The sequence below is a fragment of the Homarus americanus genome, unplaced genomic scaffold, assembly GCF_018991925.1.
Source record: "Homarus americanus isolate GMGI-L3 unplaced genomic scaffold, GMGI_Hamer_2.0 scaffold32583, whole genome shotgun sequence".
NCBI lineage: Eukaryota > Metazoa > Arthropoda > Malacostraca > Decapoda > Nephropidae > Homarus > Homarus americanus.
In genome coordinates, this window is record NW_024713129.1 from 5,608,159 (window position 1) to 5,621,648 (window position 13,490).

The following is a 13,490-nucleotide window of genomic DNA, read 5'->3' on the forward strand; positions in this document are numbered from 1 at the left end:
ATAGTTTATCATTAAAATCAAATCTTTTCTTCAGCTGCATACACATAGTGACCATAAAGGTGCGACATCTTCGTCGCACATCACGCCATGATTTTGATACTCAGTCTGAAGCAACCCATTCACAGCTGAGCCCAAGAAAATCAGAGTAATTGGTAGGTGGTTGTTTTCATTACATAGGTCAAAGTTCGTAATGTCTGCCTTTTGCACCAACTACGGACGGGAAAAATACTCTAATAAATTCTTATAGAGTAAATGAACTGTAGGGGTCCATCTGGAATAGTTGGTTATTTTTTTTATAAATGTTGGCCAAATAAAGTTTAAGAAGTTGAAATAAAGAAAAGCCGATGGGTCTCTCATGTCCACTGCTCTAAGACTCTTTCAACTGTTTTATGAAATGACAAATGACAAATGACAATAGCTATATCCTTACCATAATTAGGCTAATATATAAATACACCTTCTCATTATATTTTGGTATCAAAATTATTAAGGGTTATTATCATATTTTACATATATGCATATGTATGGAATATGTTCCACAGTAAGGGGAACTAGGTCCAGCAGGTCCACATCGGCAAGGTATGTGTGATTGTTTTCCACACTAGCAGATGATATTCCATGAAACGGCATCACTGTGAGTCTCCCCACTTACTAGCTGAGCTGGTAGACCAGTGACCCACACAGTGCAGATACCATGTCGCCAATTATATCAAGCAATTTTACCTAACTAATACATATTTTACTTAATTAATACACGACATGGACTAATTTACTTAATACATACATATTATAAATCAATATATATAACATATTAACCAGTTATTACATAAAGGAACAAAGTTATATATAATATAGCCATACCTACCGAACAAGCAGAGTAATTACCCCTGAACATATAACAACATATGTAAGTTTATTATGTTTTACCCTATCAAAGACTTTTTCAAAATATAAAAGCAGATAAATAAATATCTTAGGACCGCTAAAGCTCTTCACTCAAAAATTTCAATTCAAATATAGCTTCACAAGTTCATTTTCCTTTTCTAAATTCATTTTGTTCTTCAGATAACTAAGTCTATTTAAAATTTTATTCTACTTAAAATATTGTTTAATAAAATTTCGCCGGTATGGCTTATTAAGCTTATTTTTTTCTAACTGGGTGCATTCTGCCGTTCCTGGCTCTTAGGTAATAACACAAATATCTATATTTGGAAATAATTAGGAAGTTACTTATTTTAGCCAAATATTTGATGGTATTCTAGCCCATTTGTTTTATGAATGTCATTAGAAGCTGACGACCCCACAAGCCTTATTATTTTTCATTTTGCTCACAGCTGCCCAACTTCTGGTGTCCACAATAGTCTGATCTTTATACTCTTGTCATTTCCTACCTCCAGTGTATCATCATCATCATCATTGTATAGTTCTTCTACATACTCTGCCCATCTCTCGTACTTTTTCTGCCTCAAACAGGATCTTACCGTATTTGCTAATTTTACTGTATATTTTCCTACTTATATGTCCCTGTCATCATCTTCTATCTCCTTGCATTTCCTAGCTATAAAATCTTCTTTCGCCTGTCTATAGAGCTTTTTAATTTTTTTTTTAAGCTCTTTGTAAGCAAGGTTTCGGCTTTTCAACTTCCGTTATATATACATTCCCTCTCAAATTTAATTTGTGGTTCAATCACTTTTAACTTGGTCCCCCTATATTCGAGAAGTTTTTCTACACTCTCTAATACAATATTATTTATTTGAAACTATTCCAGTTTTGCTATTTCTTTTTCATGAGAGCCTTCTACTCACAATAGTGAAATTTTAGGGAGGGTTCAATTTAATTTTATATTCCAGTCATTGTTTTGAACTTCCTATATTCCATTTGTTTTTGTCCAATGTTTTTCTTTTTAATTATTTTTAGGTTTTAGCCCCATTAACTCATTACTGGGACGTGGTCATCTTGCCTTCCTAACACAAATCAATTAATATATTTTCTCTTTCATGGCTATTGTCCATTCTATGTTGTCTTAGTCCTGGTGTTTCTTTTCCACTTCTCAACCATTCCGTTAAAATCACTGGTCAGACATTCATTAAACTTTATTGTGTCTTTGGATTTCATTAAATCTTCATAAAACTTTTCTAGAACTTTATCCTCACTTTCAATTGTTGGTGCAGAATTCTGCATTGTTACCAAGTCCGTGGCTTTAGCATTAAAACTGACTAATAAAACTCCATCTGACATTGCCCAATATCCCTTTACACGACAGCTCACATCTGGTTTCCAAGAATACAACACCTCTCATGTTTTTCACCACCTGGATACATGAAATATTTTTTAACCACTAAAACTATATGAACCTTTCCATCATACTTCCCTTAATCCCAGAATGTCCCACTGTAATGTTTGAATTTTCCTACTTACATTACAAGCCCTCCTATCTTATCTAATGTTTTCACACTATTTTGATTTTGTGCTTGTTCATTCTCAAAACTTTCTATAGTTGTATTTAATGCCCAAGGCTTTCATTTGTTCTGACAGTAATTGCCAGTTATCGGTGGCGCACTGTTCGTGAGGCAATGCAGTTGGACATTTACGTGACGATGATTCAACAAGAAAATAGTTTCTTGTATCGGCCCATAGAAAACAATTTTTATTATAAGGTGGCCTCGCCGCAGCCTGTAAGCCCTATATAAATATTTAACACTCAGATTGAAAACTAAAGTAATATTTAAATATAATCTGATATATCTAATTTCATGTTTGCCTAACTATACCTTATATTTAATGACCTTACTCCCCGTAACGAAACACTCCCTCTCCTCCCTCACACAACTCACCACTGATACATAACGAAATATACCCCACTCCCCCTGTACGATTTTCATCTAACCTGTGAGATATGTAAAATTGTTTGACTGACATTATGAACTGACTAAACATAAATGACACCGACGTCAACAATTTTCGACTGTAAATAAGTGTATCAAGACATGTAGCATACAAAGTTACGAGCATTTATACCTAGGAAATATATTAATTTTAGTATTATAAATAAGGATTTAACTCACGTTGCTCTGCTTTAGGATGACGTAAGAGTCTGGGGAATCTTCAATGATGTAGAATCTTCCCGTGGAGCAGAACCCTCGAGCACGGAACAGCAGGTTGTTGTACATCTGTTCAAGTGGTGGTCAGAGATTCAAAACACTCATGCTATAGATGTATATTTGCAGTTCTTTCAATCTGTATTTCTTTACAACATATACCTAATTTTTTCATCCATCTTCTTTTTTTTTGGGGAGGGGGGTGAAATTACCAATATGCATGCCGGAAATTGTACAAACTTATTAACCAAAGTAAAAAAAAACAATAGAACAGGACCACTTAGCTGTGTATCAATCTACATGAGCCATCCTAACCTAACCATAAGGTTAGGTTAGTTCAGGTTGTCTGTTTGTAAGTTATTTTGCAAAATTGCCAATATGCATGCCGGTAATTTTGCCAAAGAAACCGATTTCGCCCAAAATCTGTAATATATATATATATATACACGTTTATCATCATCCAACATGAATACTCACCAAACATGATTGTGGGAAATCTTGCTTAATTCTTTCAGCTAACCCCAAGAGCTGCTCCTTGTCTGTCACTTCAGTGAAGCCCATCTTAGCACAGCTCTCTCTCCCTCTCTAACAGCAGAGAGTCTCTACTTGTTGTAGAGACCAACCTTAAGTTGGTCCACTGTGTTGATCAATCTGATGTTCCAATCTTTGAGTTGCTCGTTGATGTCTGTTAGCCCACAGTCGTAAGGCTGAAACAGGAAGTAGTTAAATGTTGTAAGCCTTGTACTGTTATCATGACGTGTTAATAGGTTGATTTGGGCAATGTGTGTTGTTGACAGTCAGATTTTAGTACACGTTTCTTGATAATGATGCCTAATGACGGTAACCTGATGTTTCAAGCCTATTACTATCTGCCACCGCAAGATGTAAGGGTATCCTGAACTTATTTTAATTTAAAACTGAATTAATCAAGATAAATTCAATTTCAATTTCAATTGATAGAGGAAGCGGGATCCTAGTGCTGTCACTAGGTACCCCTGTACAATAACACCAGAAGCATCTGGCACGTGTCACAAATATATACAGTATAAATAAATATTATAAAAAGGCTTACTAAAGCCTAAGGAAGGAAGGATATTATCTTAACACAAAATCAATGTTATTTACATAATATCTGGCCAGTATGGGGAGGATCATCGTGTCTCCGTCAGGGGGTCGTGGAGTGGTGGTCCAGAAGGCGTCACGGAAGCGTTGTGTGTGGGGACATCTTAGGAGGTAGTGGATAAGGGTGCGGCTGTCGGGTCTTGTGCACAATGCACAAGAACTTTGCTCAGGGGATGCGGGGATACCAATCTCAATCAAGGTAAAGTATATATTATGTATTAAGCGTTACAGAATATTTCTAAAGTATCAGCTACTTTGTAAAAAAATCTAGAATGTTGGCCATTTTACAAAAAGACAAGCAACAGATCAATTTGCAAAAAATGCAAAAAAAAATTTCTTCCGTGTCATATAATAACTAGGACAAGAATATTGGAGAATGTCATAGTTATGATATAACTAGGAAAGAAGAGAAGATTCATTGGCCGGTTAATGGAGAGAGTCTACTATCCCCCTGTGTACGGGTTCTGTCTGAGCTAAATAAAGTCGTCTGACGTTAGCCAAATAAAATATTAAACGTGGCGCACCCGTAGTAAAGGGGTTAATGAACTATTTCGTTCAGCAGTTTAGCCACTGGTCATGAAGTGGTCTCACTCCATTCTGGACCAGCTAATTCCCGATTTTTTTTACAGATTTGCACCGCATGGGGCTATTTTATTGGGCACCCACCCCCTTGCATTCTATGATAGGGGAAGTGAAAACGCGTTCACAGTGCCCAACAGGGAAGCTTACGAACTTCATGCTTGCTTTCTTTGACTACTTTGATTAATAAAAGAAGTGCTTGAGGCGCCAAGGATTGGGTCAGCAAGTTACATTGAAAGGCAAAAGTCGTGTCGTGAAATTTGGTGAAAACATATGCCGAAGGGCTAAAGTTTTAGTGCACTCTGCCTTGTGGCAAGGGGCTCTCATAATGTTTCACGAGTTATATTTAATCTTCGGACAAAACGGCGACACGACTTTTGTCTTTGATTGTACATACAGTGAGAGGAGAATGAGGGTGTAGAGGGAGAATTCCAGATATATTTCATCTGTTTATGGCAAAGCCTGGCAGGTCCCTCTAATAATGTCAAGTGCAACTCCCGAGGCAGTAGCAAGGAAGTGAAGTGACCAGTGCGACACCAGGTTAAGCATACATACTGAATTTGACCTGACCTTCCCGTGGCCCAGTCATTAACAACAGTGCCCGTGTGATGTGGTGCTTATTTGCCCAACTATGAATGAAAGAAAGAAGGAGTTTGATTTAACACCGGCCACAGGTGAGAAAGAAAAACCAGACATTGCATCAAGTTTGTTTCCTTTTCATTTTTTTAGCACCGGAAATAAATGTACTACATGCCTGTTTGCAAATTGGTTGACTTTTTTCCGTTCATGTGGTGAGTATGGGAACATTCTATATATTTTTTTTTATGGGCAGGGATATCTCAATGTAATTCTGCTTAAAAATGTTGATACTACATAAATAAATTCTCAATGCGATCTTTAAGTAATCTCTTTATTTATTCTTAACCGAAAAACTCCTTCTTATATATCAAAATTTCAAGTCTTCTTTTATATATAACAATCTTGCAAGTGGAATTATTTATAACAATATCTCAGATCACTTCCCAGTTTTTGACATGTATAAAACAGCCACAAGACCTGAAAGGTCTAGTAGAGTCTCAATACAATACAGAGACTACTGCACCGACAACATGCTCCTTTTTTAAAGCAACCTAATGAATGCTAACTGGGATCTTGTCTATGCCTCCGACAACCCTAACGTGAACAGCTGCAACTTCTCTTGCATCTTCAATGCTTGCTTTGATAAATGCTTCCCGCTCAAGACTAAGTCAGTGAAAACTGTATCCATTTCCAAACCCTATATCACAAGCGAGATTAAGATAATGATAAAGGAAAAACACAAACTCCAAAGGAAATTTGCAAAAAGACCCATAATTTTCGGTGATGCTTACCGAAGTATCAGAAAGAGTAACTCAAGAAGTTAGAAATGCCAGACGTAGCTATTATACAAATAAGCTCCAGGCAGCATGAGGTGACGGTAAGAAAAGCTGGAATGTCATAAATTCTATTCAGAACAGGAACACTCACCCTTCGGCCCCCCACTCAGCTTTTATGATAAATGATTCAGTTGTAACGGAACCTTCCCTCATTGCCAACCACTTCAATGAATATTTTATTAATATTGGCAAAAAATTTGCAGACAGCATCCCTGATCACCATGAAGAATTTCGAGCCTACCTGCAAAACAGACAGCAAAATGAGCTGTTCTTATCCCCTGTAGCAGCAGATGAATTACTGACCATCATAAAAATGTCCAAAGATGCAGCAGCAGGCGAAGACAATATACCAATGAGCATCATTAAGAAAGTAGCCCACTTATTGCTACCTGTTCTCCTACACATTTGTAACTCCTCTTTTACTAGTGGTGTCTTTCCGGATAAACTGAAAATTGCTAAAGTTTACATAGCATATAAAAAATCTGGGGACAAAGGACTCTTCAAGAATTACCGGCCCATATCAGTCCTCCCAGCTTTTAGTAAGATACTGGAGAAGCTAGCATGTAGTAGACTAAATTCCTTCTGCAAAGCCAATAACATCTTTACAGACTCCCAGTTTGGATTTAGAGCTCGTAGGTCGACTGAGAGTGCTCTGCTATCCTTTACTAATGATATCTTAAATTCCTTTGATGACAGTCAGTTCACAGTAGGCATTGGGCCTCCCTAAAGCCTTTGATACTGTCGACCATACAATCTTCCTTACAAAGCTTAAACATTACGGCGTTAGGGGCCTGTCCCACAATTGGTTTACCTCATATCTGTCCAATAAGATGCAGTATGTCTGTTATAATAATCACTAATGTGACTCCTCGCCAATCTTATTTGGCGTCCCCCAAAGGTGTTTCGGTTGAGCACCAAATGTTAGTGCCCTTTCCAGCGCTGAGATGCCTTCCTCATCTTTAATTAGGGAGTTACCATCGGATGAGCAGACGGGGGCTGTACCACCAGTGACTGGCCCATAAAATTTTTGAGTGGAATTGAAAAATTCACATATCTTGTGCTGATTTACACGGTTTTTGGGGGGTTTCACATGCTTTATTTTTGAATCAGTCGTTCTTTAGTTTGCAAAAGTTCGAGATGGGCAGCCGCTTTCTTCTTGCCACAGGTATCAGCATTGGTCCGAGACTGAGGGTTGTTCTGCCAGTCAGGTAAAGCAGCACGTTTATCATTGATATACGGGCCATTTTCATCAAACCAACCCTGGTCTATTCTTTCGATCAGGCCGAGGGTCTCTCTGCAGGTTTTTCTCATAACAGTGTGGAGAATAACCCATTCATCAGTGGGATTTGGGTTTTTTGTTGTCGGGTTGTTTATGAGCCCATGTTCGAGCTTCTCTATTAAAGCATGTGCTATCGCTGGATCCTCCAGACGCTTAGTATTAAAACAACATCTGGAAGCTTGCTGCCTTCGCCGTTTTGGGGGTGACGTGAAGTGAGAGCTTAGCTCTGATGAGCCGATGATCAGTGTCGCAGTGATCTGAGCCACACATTGCTTGAGTGATGAGGATATCTTGGCGATCTCTTTCTCTGACAATGATGTAGTCAATGAGATGCCAGTGTTTGGATCGTGGGTGTTGCCACGAGTCCCCTTGAACTTGTCGGCCTGCCTAAACATGGTATTTGTAAGAGTGAGGTTGTGTGCAGCTCACTTGCTGAGGAGGTGTATACCGTTGGGATTACATACATACATACATACATGCATACATGCATACATACATACATACATACATACATACATGCATACATACATACATACATACATACATACAAAGAGTTTCTGGAGCCTCCATACGTCTTAGAGATGGTAACAGGATATTGTATAAATGTGCATTTACTAAGTGCACCCTGAAAATGTTCCTCTTAATTCGTGGGTTCACAGAGTCCGTAACTCGCACACATATTGTCTATACACTAATAGTAATCCCAACATAGGATTTCACGCTTTCTGTATTACTACTGCCTTCAGACATACTGTGCAGTACTTCCTCTCAACACTCACTGTGGTTCATGTGTGGTCACATAGAACTGACCACAACACATATTTCCATTATGCTGGTCACTATAGACCGTTCTTTCCAATAAGCGTAGATTCTCACATCCTTGAAGGCCTGTTGAGTGGAGTTTCTTCCTGTCCACAGATGGTGGTTGTCAGGTCCCAGTAGGCCACATCGTCCACCGAGCGATGCCGTAACGCATTATCCGTGTTCTACTCTTTTCTGGAGACGTGGAGTTTTTTGACTACATTATCTATTACGTACTATCTTCCTTGAGGTACTGGTATTTCCAAAATCGAGATACCTTCTCCCTGGTAACCGGGTTCAGCGGTATACTCTCACTTCGTCAAGAGGAGACTTATTGGGTGACATATACTTTCAGTACTTGTATCGGAAGCGGAAGCTTTTCCAATAGTGTGGGGGGTGGGGGAGGGGGGGGGGAACTAGCCAATTTTCTACACCGGGAATGTCCATCCCAAGGACATAGGATCCTCTTCTCAACAACTACACAAAAAAGTTCTTCACCAGCTCTGATGAGAACACACAGCATCGATTGTATATATATATATATATATATATATATATATATATATATATATATATATATATATATATATATATATATATATATATATATATATATATATATATATATATATATATATATACATATATTTATATACACATACATATATTTATATACACATACATATACATACACATACACATATACATATAAATTACAGTGAAATTGAAAAACATAAGTATAATGGGGGAGCAGTACAACATGGGTTGTACAGTAATAAGGTTGAACAAGAGGACAGAGGTGTCAGGATTATGTCTAGTTGGCAATTATGTTTATTTCCATGATAACTTCCGATAAAATGGTTTTGATGGTACAATAAAAGCAGGTACTGTAAATATAGTAGGTGTTACAAGAAACATTAATACTTCGACAATATATATTTTTTAGGAGATGATTTAATGGAAGGGAGAGTAGTCTTTGCTCGGATGGGTGGGGGTAAGGCGTTCCACACCTTCACACCATGATATTTTATGGAGGTCTGGGACTGAGAGGAGTGCATGGAGGGTAGTCTTAGTAGCTCTGGGTGCCTTAAGTTGTATCTCTGATTATTCCGGAACTGGAAATAATTATTGTCAAGCAAGTGATTGATAGATTTGTAAACAAAGAGGGCACAGCAGTAAGTGTTAATATCTTCGAATTTTAAAAATACCAACATAGCAAATTTTTCGTTTGTGTGATCTGTTTTTTTTCAAGTAGGTCATTGTCCGTACAACTCCCTTTTGTACAGTAACCAGAGATTGTGTTTTTGTAGAGCCAGAGGCCCCCCCATAGTGTGTGACAGTGTATCAGGTGTTGGTAAACAAGATCATGATAGATTTCTTTCATTGCTGTGAGAGTGAGCGACTGTCGAGTGTGACACATGATACCGCACTGTTTTCTTATTTTACTGTGAATGGCTTGTAAGTGGTTTCTCCAGTTAAGTTTCTCATCAGCAATAACTCCGAGGAATTTACAATTTTGTTCGCGTTTGAGGATTAGATTACCAAGGTACAGGGGGTCCAGGTCTGGGGGTAAGTTTTCCTTCTGTAAAAGATAGTGTAGTGGGTTTTCTCAAGGTTTAAGGTCAGTTTAATACGTATTACCCAGGTCCCGACTTTAGTCAATTGAGTGTTCATAGTTCTCATCAAAGAATGGAGGTTGCTGGCATAGAGATTACTATCGTCCGCAAATAAGTTGTATTTTATGAGTGAGCTGGCGTGGACTATGTCGTTTTTGTACAACAAAAATAGTACTGGACCGAGAATGGAACCATGGGGGACTCCATGCAAGATTGGGGAGGAGTCAGATTGGTGGTTATTATAACAGACATACTGCATCCTGTTGGACAGATATGAGGTAAACCAATTGTGGGACAGGCCCCTAACGCCGTAATGTTCAAGCTTTGAAAGGAGGATGGTATTGTCAACAGTATCGAAGGCTTTAGAGAGGTCCAAGAATATACCGAATGTGAACTGACTGTCATCAAAGGAATTTAAGATGTCATTAGTAAAGGATAGCAGAGCACTCTCAGTCGACCTTCTAGCTCTAAATCCAAACTGGGAGTCTGTAAAGATGTTATTGGCATTGCTAGTTTTTCCAGGATCTTACTCAAGACTGGGAGGACTGATATGGGGCGGTAATTCTTGAAGAGACCTTTGTCCACAGATTTTTTTATATGCCTGATGAACTTTATCAATTTTCAGTTTATCAGGAAAGACACCTCTAGTGAAGTAGGAGTTACAAATGTGTAGGAGAACAGGTAGCAATAAGTGGACTACTTTCTTAATGATGCTCATTGGTATATTGTCTTCGCCTGCTGCTGCAACATTGGACTTTTTTATGATGGCCAGTAATTCATCTGCTGTGACAGGGGATAAGAACAGCTCATTTGGTGTCTGTTTTGCAGGTAAGTATGGGAGATGTTTTCCAAATTCAGGGGAGGTTTACGGCAAATATATACCTAGACATCGTGCGGAATGAGTTCCTAGCTTCAATTCAGGAACGCAATTTCCCATTACCTGCTGGGCCAATTACTTTTATTCAAGATAGATGTCCTATCCACAGTCAGAGCAGTGCGTCAGTAGTTTGACGGGCAGCAACACTTCAGGCTCTTGGAATTGCCGAGCAAGGGATGCGACATGAATCCCATTGAAAATATCTTTGCAAGTATCGTCAATTCCTGGGAGCCCGAGTTCGAGAGGACGCCGAACCAGCTGTTCGACCACGTGACAAGACAGTGGGAGATTTTTAGAAACAAACATAAGCTTTTTACAAACAACGTATCTTCTATGCAGCGGAGGCTGCAAGCTGTAATTAATAAGGAGGGTGGTTGGACCCGTTATTAAACAATATACTGTAAATAATGCACTTGTCTATATTTTAATCCTCGAAAGAAAGAAATGTATTATAAACCTTATTTTTGAATTATGCAATGACATAAAGCCTGTTACAATATGATTAAAAAATAAATAAAAAATGAGGTCCAAAACCTCCCCCCCACAATCTTTTTTTTTTAGAGCTATTCAACCTCTTTCTGAGTTCTCGTCAACTCTATAATTATAAGTATACTCTGTCTTTGACTGAGTGACTCTCTCTCTCTCTCTCTCTCTCTCTCTCTCTCTGAGTTATTAATAATTATACCATCAAATACATTTAATAGAACACTAAAATGACCACTTCAGTGCGGCCCTGGAATACCACTTGTGTCAGTTTAGTCTACTACAGTGTCTGCTCTCTAACTTACGTCAAATTATATTATGTAATGCTTACATTACACTCAAGATTAAACGTGGAACATATTGTATATTCTTGAAATTTGATGTGAGACTCTAGTGGCAGCCCTGGTTGTAGTTGCGTTGCCAATTTATTGATATAATACTTTATTATTGTAGCAAATTTACGAATATTTGGAAACTTGTCATGATCTTAAATTACGATGAATAGCTTATTATTGTAAAAATGGTACTTTTGGATTGCTTAATATTTATACTGACAGCGATACGGCCGAAAATAAATCCACCAATCACAATCACCTTTACATACAGCCTTCCTTTACGAAGTATTGTCAGGTAAAATTACGAGCATGAGACCAGGGTGGGGTCGGTGCATCTTTGGCTGACTGTACCTTCACCTGTCACCATACTGTACAACTCGACTACAACGTATCCTCTTCGTTATCTACTAATCGGGGCCTACTGGGTTGAGATAATATGACACAACGGGCGAAGGATTTTGACAAACCGACCTGGCAACAGGTGTCGGAGTGTTCATACCTTTCTTGAGCGACTGTATAATATACACATGTGCACATTAAACCATAATTTCACACACACATACTGTATATACATGCTGGAGTTGAGGGAAACTGAGAACACTAAATGCAATCGTTTAATCTATTGTCACATTTGCTTACTGGTTTGAAAATGTGGCAGTTTAAGTTCTCGTATGAGCCGCATTTACATGGGCTGTATGTCAGGTGGTTTACCGTACATCATTACCTCTGGATGGCTGCCGCTACTTACCGTTCTTCAGATGGGCTGCTGTTCTTGCGTTTGTGCTTAAGCCTTTCCACAGTTGTACGTAAGAAACACACATATAGATACAAGTGTCACAAAACCGTCTGTATCAACTGTCGTAAACGGAATAACTAGCAGCCCAGGCTACAGGGTATCCGTCTCTAGCTGAGTTACCAACTAATGTTATTCTTGTACAGTATATATAACTCAAGGTCAGATCGAGTACTTGGATATTAGTTTTGCCATTCCTTGGCATTTTTCATTAGATCTTTTTACTCAGACCTTGTATTTTATTAACAGCCCACCCTATTTTTTTTTTAAATTCCACCTTACTTCAGAAGGGCTACTGATTCTCGCATTTCAGTTGGGCTGCCATTACCTGCACTTCAGATGGGCAGCCGTTACTCACCCGTACTCCAGATTGGCGGCCTGGTGCAACTAAAGTATGCGGTCTACCGAGCTGGAGTTGGTCAACCGTGATATTTACATTGTAGCGTCTATTAACCCAACCTAACCTAACCTAACTTAATCTAATATATCTTAACCTAACCTAACCTAGGGTAGGTTAGGTTAATGGATGCTACAGTGTAAATATCCCGGTAGACAGAACTCCAGCTCGATAGACCGAATACTATAGTTACAGTAGCACCAGCTGCCGTTACTTACCCGTACTTCGGTTGGGCTGCCGTTACCAGTACTTCAAATGAGCTGCCGTTACCTATATTTCAGATGGGCTGCCGTTACTTAGCCGTACTTCAGATGGTCTGTCTTTACTTACCCGTACTTCAGATGGGGCGACGTTATTGAATAGTACTTCAGATGGGCTGCTGTTATTAACAGTAGTTCAGATGGGCTGCCATTACTTACCCATACTCCAGATTGGCAGCCGTTATTTACCTATACGTCAGATGGGCTGCCGTTACTTATCCCATACTTCAGATGGACTGCTGTTACTTACCCGTACTTCAGATGGGCTGCCGTTACTTATCCCATACTTCAGATGGGCTGCTGTTACTTTGTACTGCGCACCTCATTGTCATTCCTAAAAACCCGTTTTAATTCATATTACGCTACATAATATTCAAATCCACCGCGCTTGTAGAATCTCAGGAGAGACGAGTATTTCCCATCTGTTTTACCCTC

At 38.7% G+C, this 13,490-nt stretch overlaps 1 long non-coding RNA gene across 1 annotated transcript; it reads right to left on the reverse strand.

Annotated features, from left to right (window-relative positions):
* Positions 1 to 3,064: 3,064 nt before the first annotated feature.
* On the reverse strand, positions 3,065 to 12,484 carry LOC121871041. Its single transcript, XR_006089821.1, has 3 exons — positions 12,354 to 12,484; positions 3,576 to 3,805; positions 3,065 to 3,170 (listed from the first exon to the last, which is right to left on the reverse strand). It is a non-coding gene; the product is annotated as an uncharacterized LOC121871041 (long non-coding RNA).
* Positions 12,485 to 13,490: the final 1,006 nt, after the last annotated feature.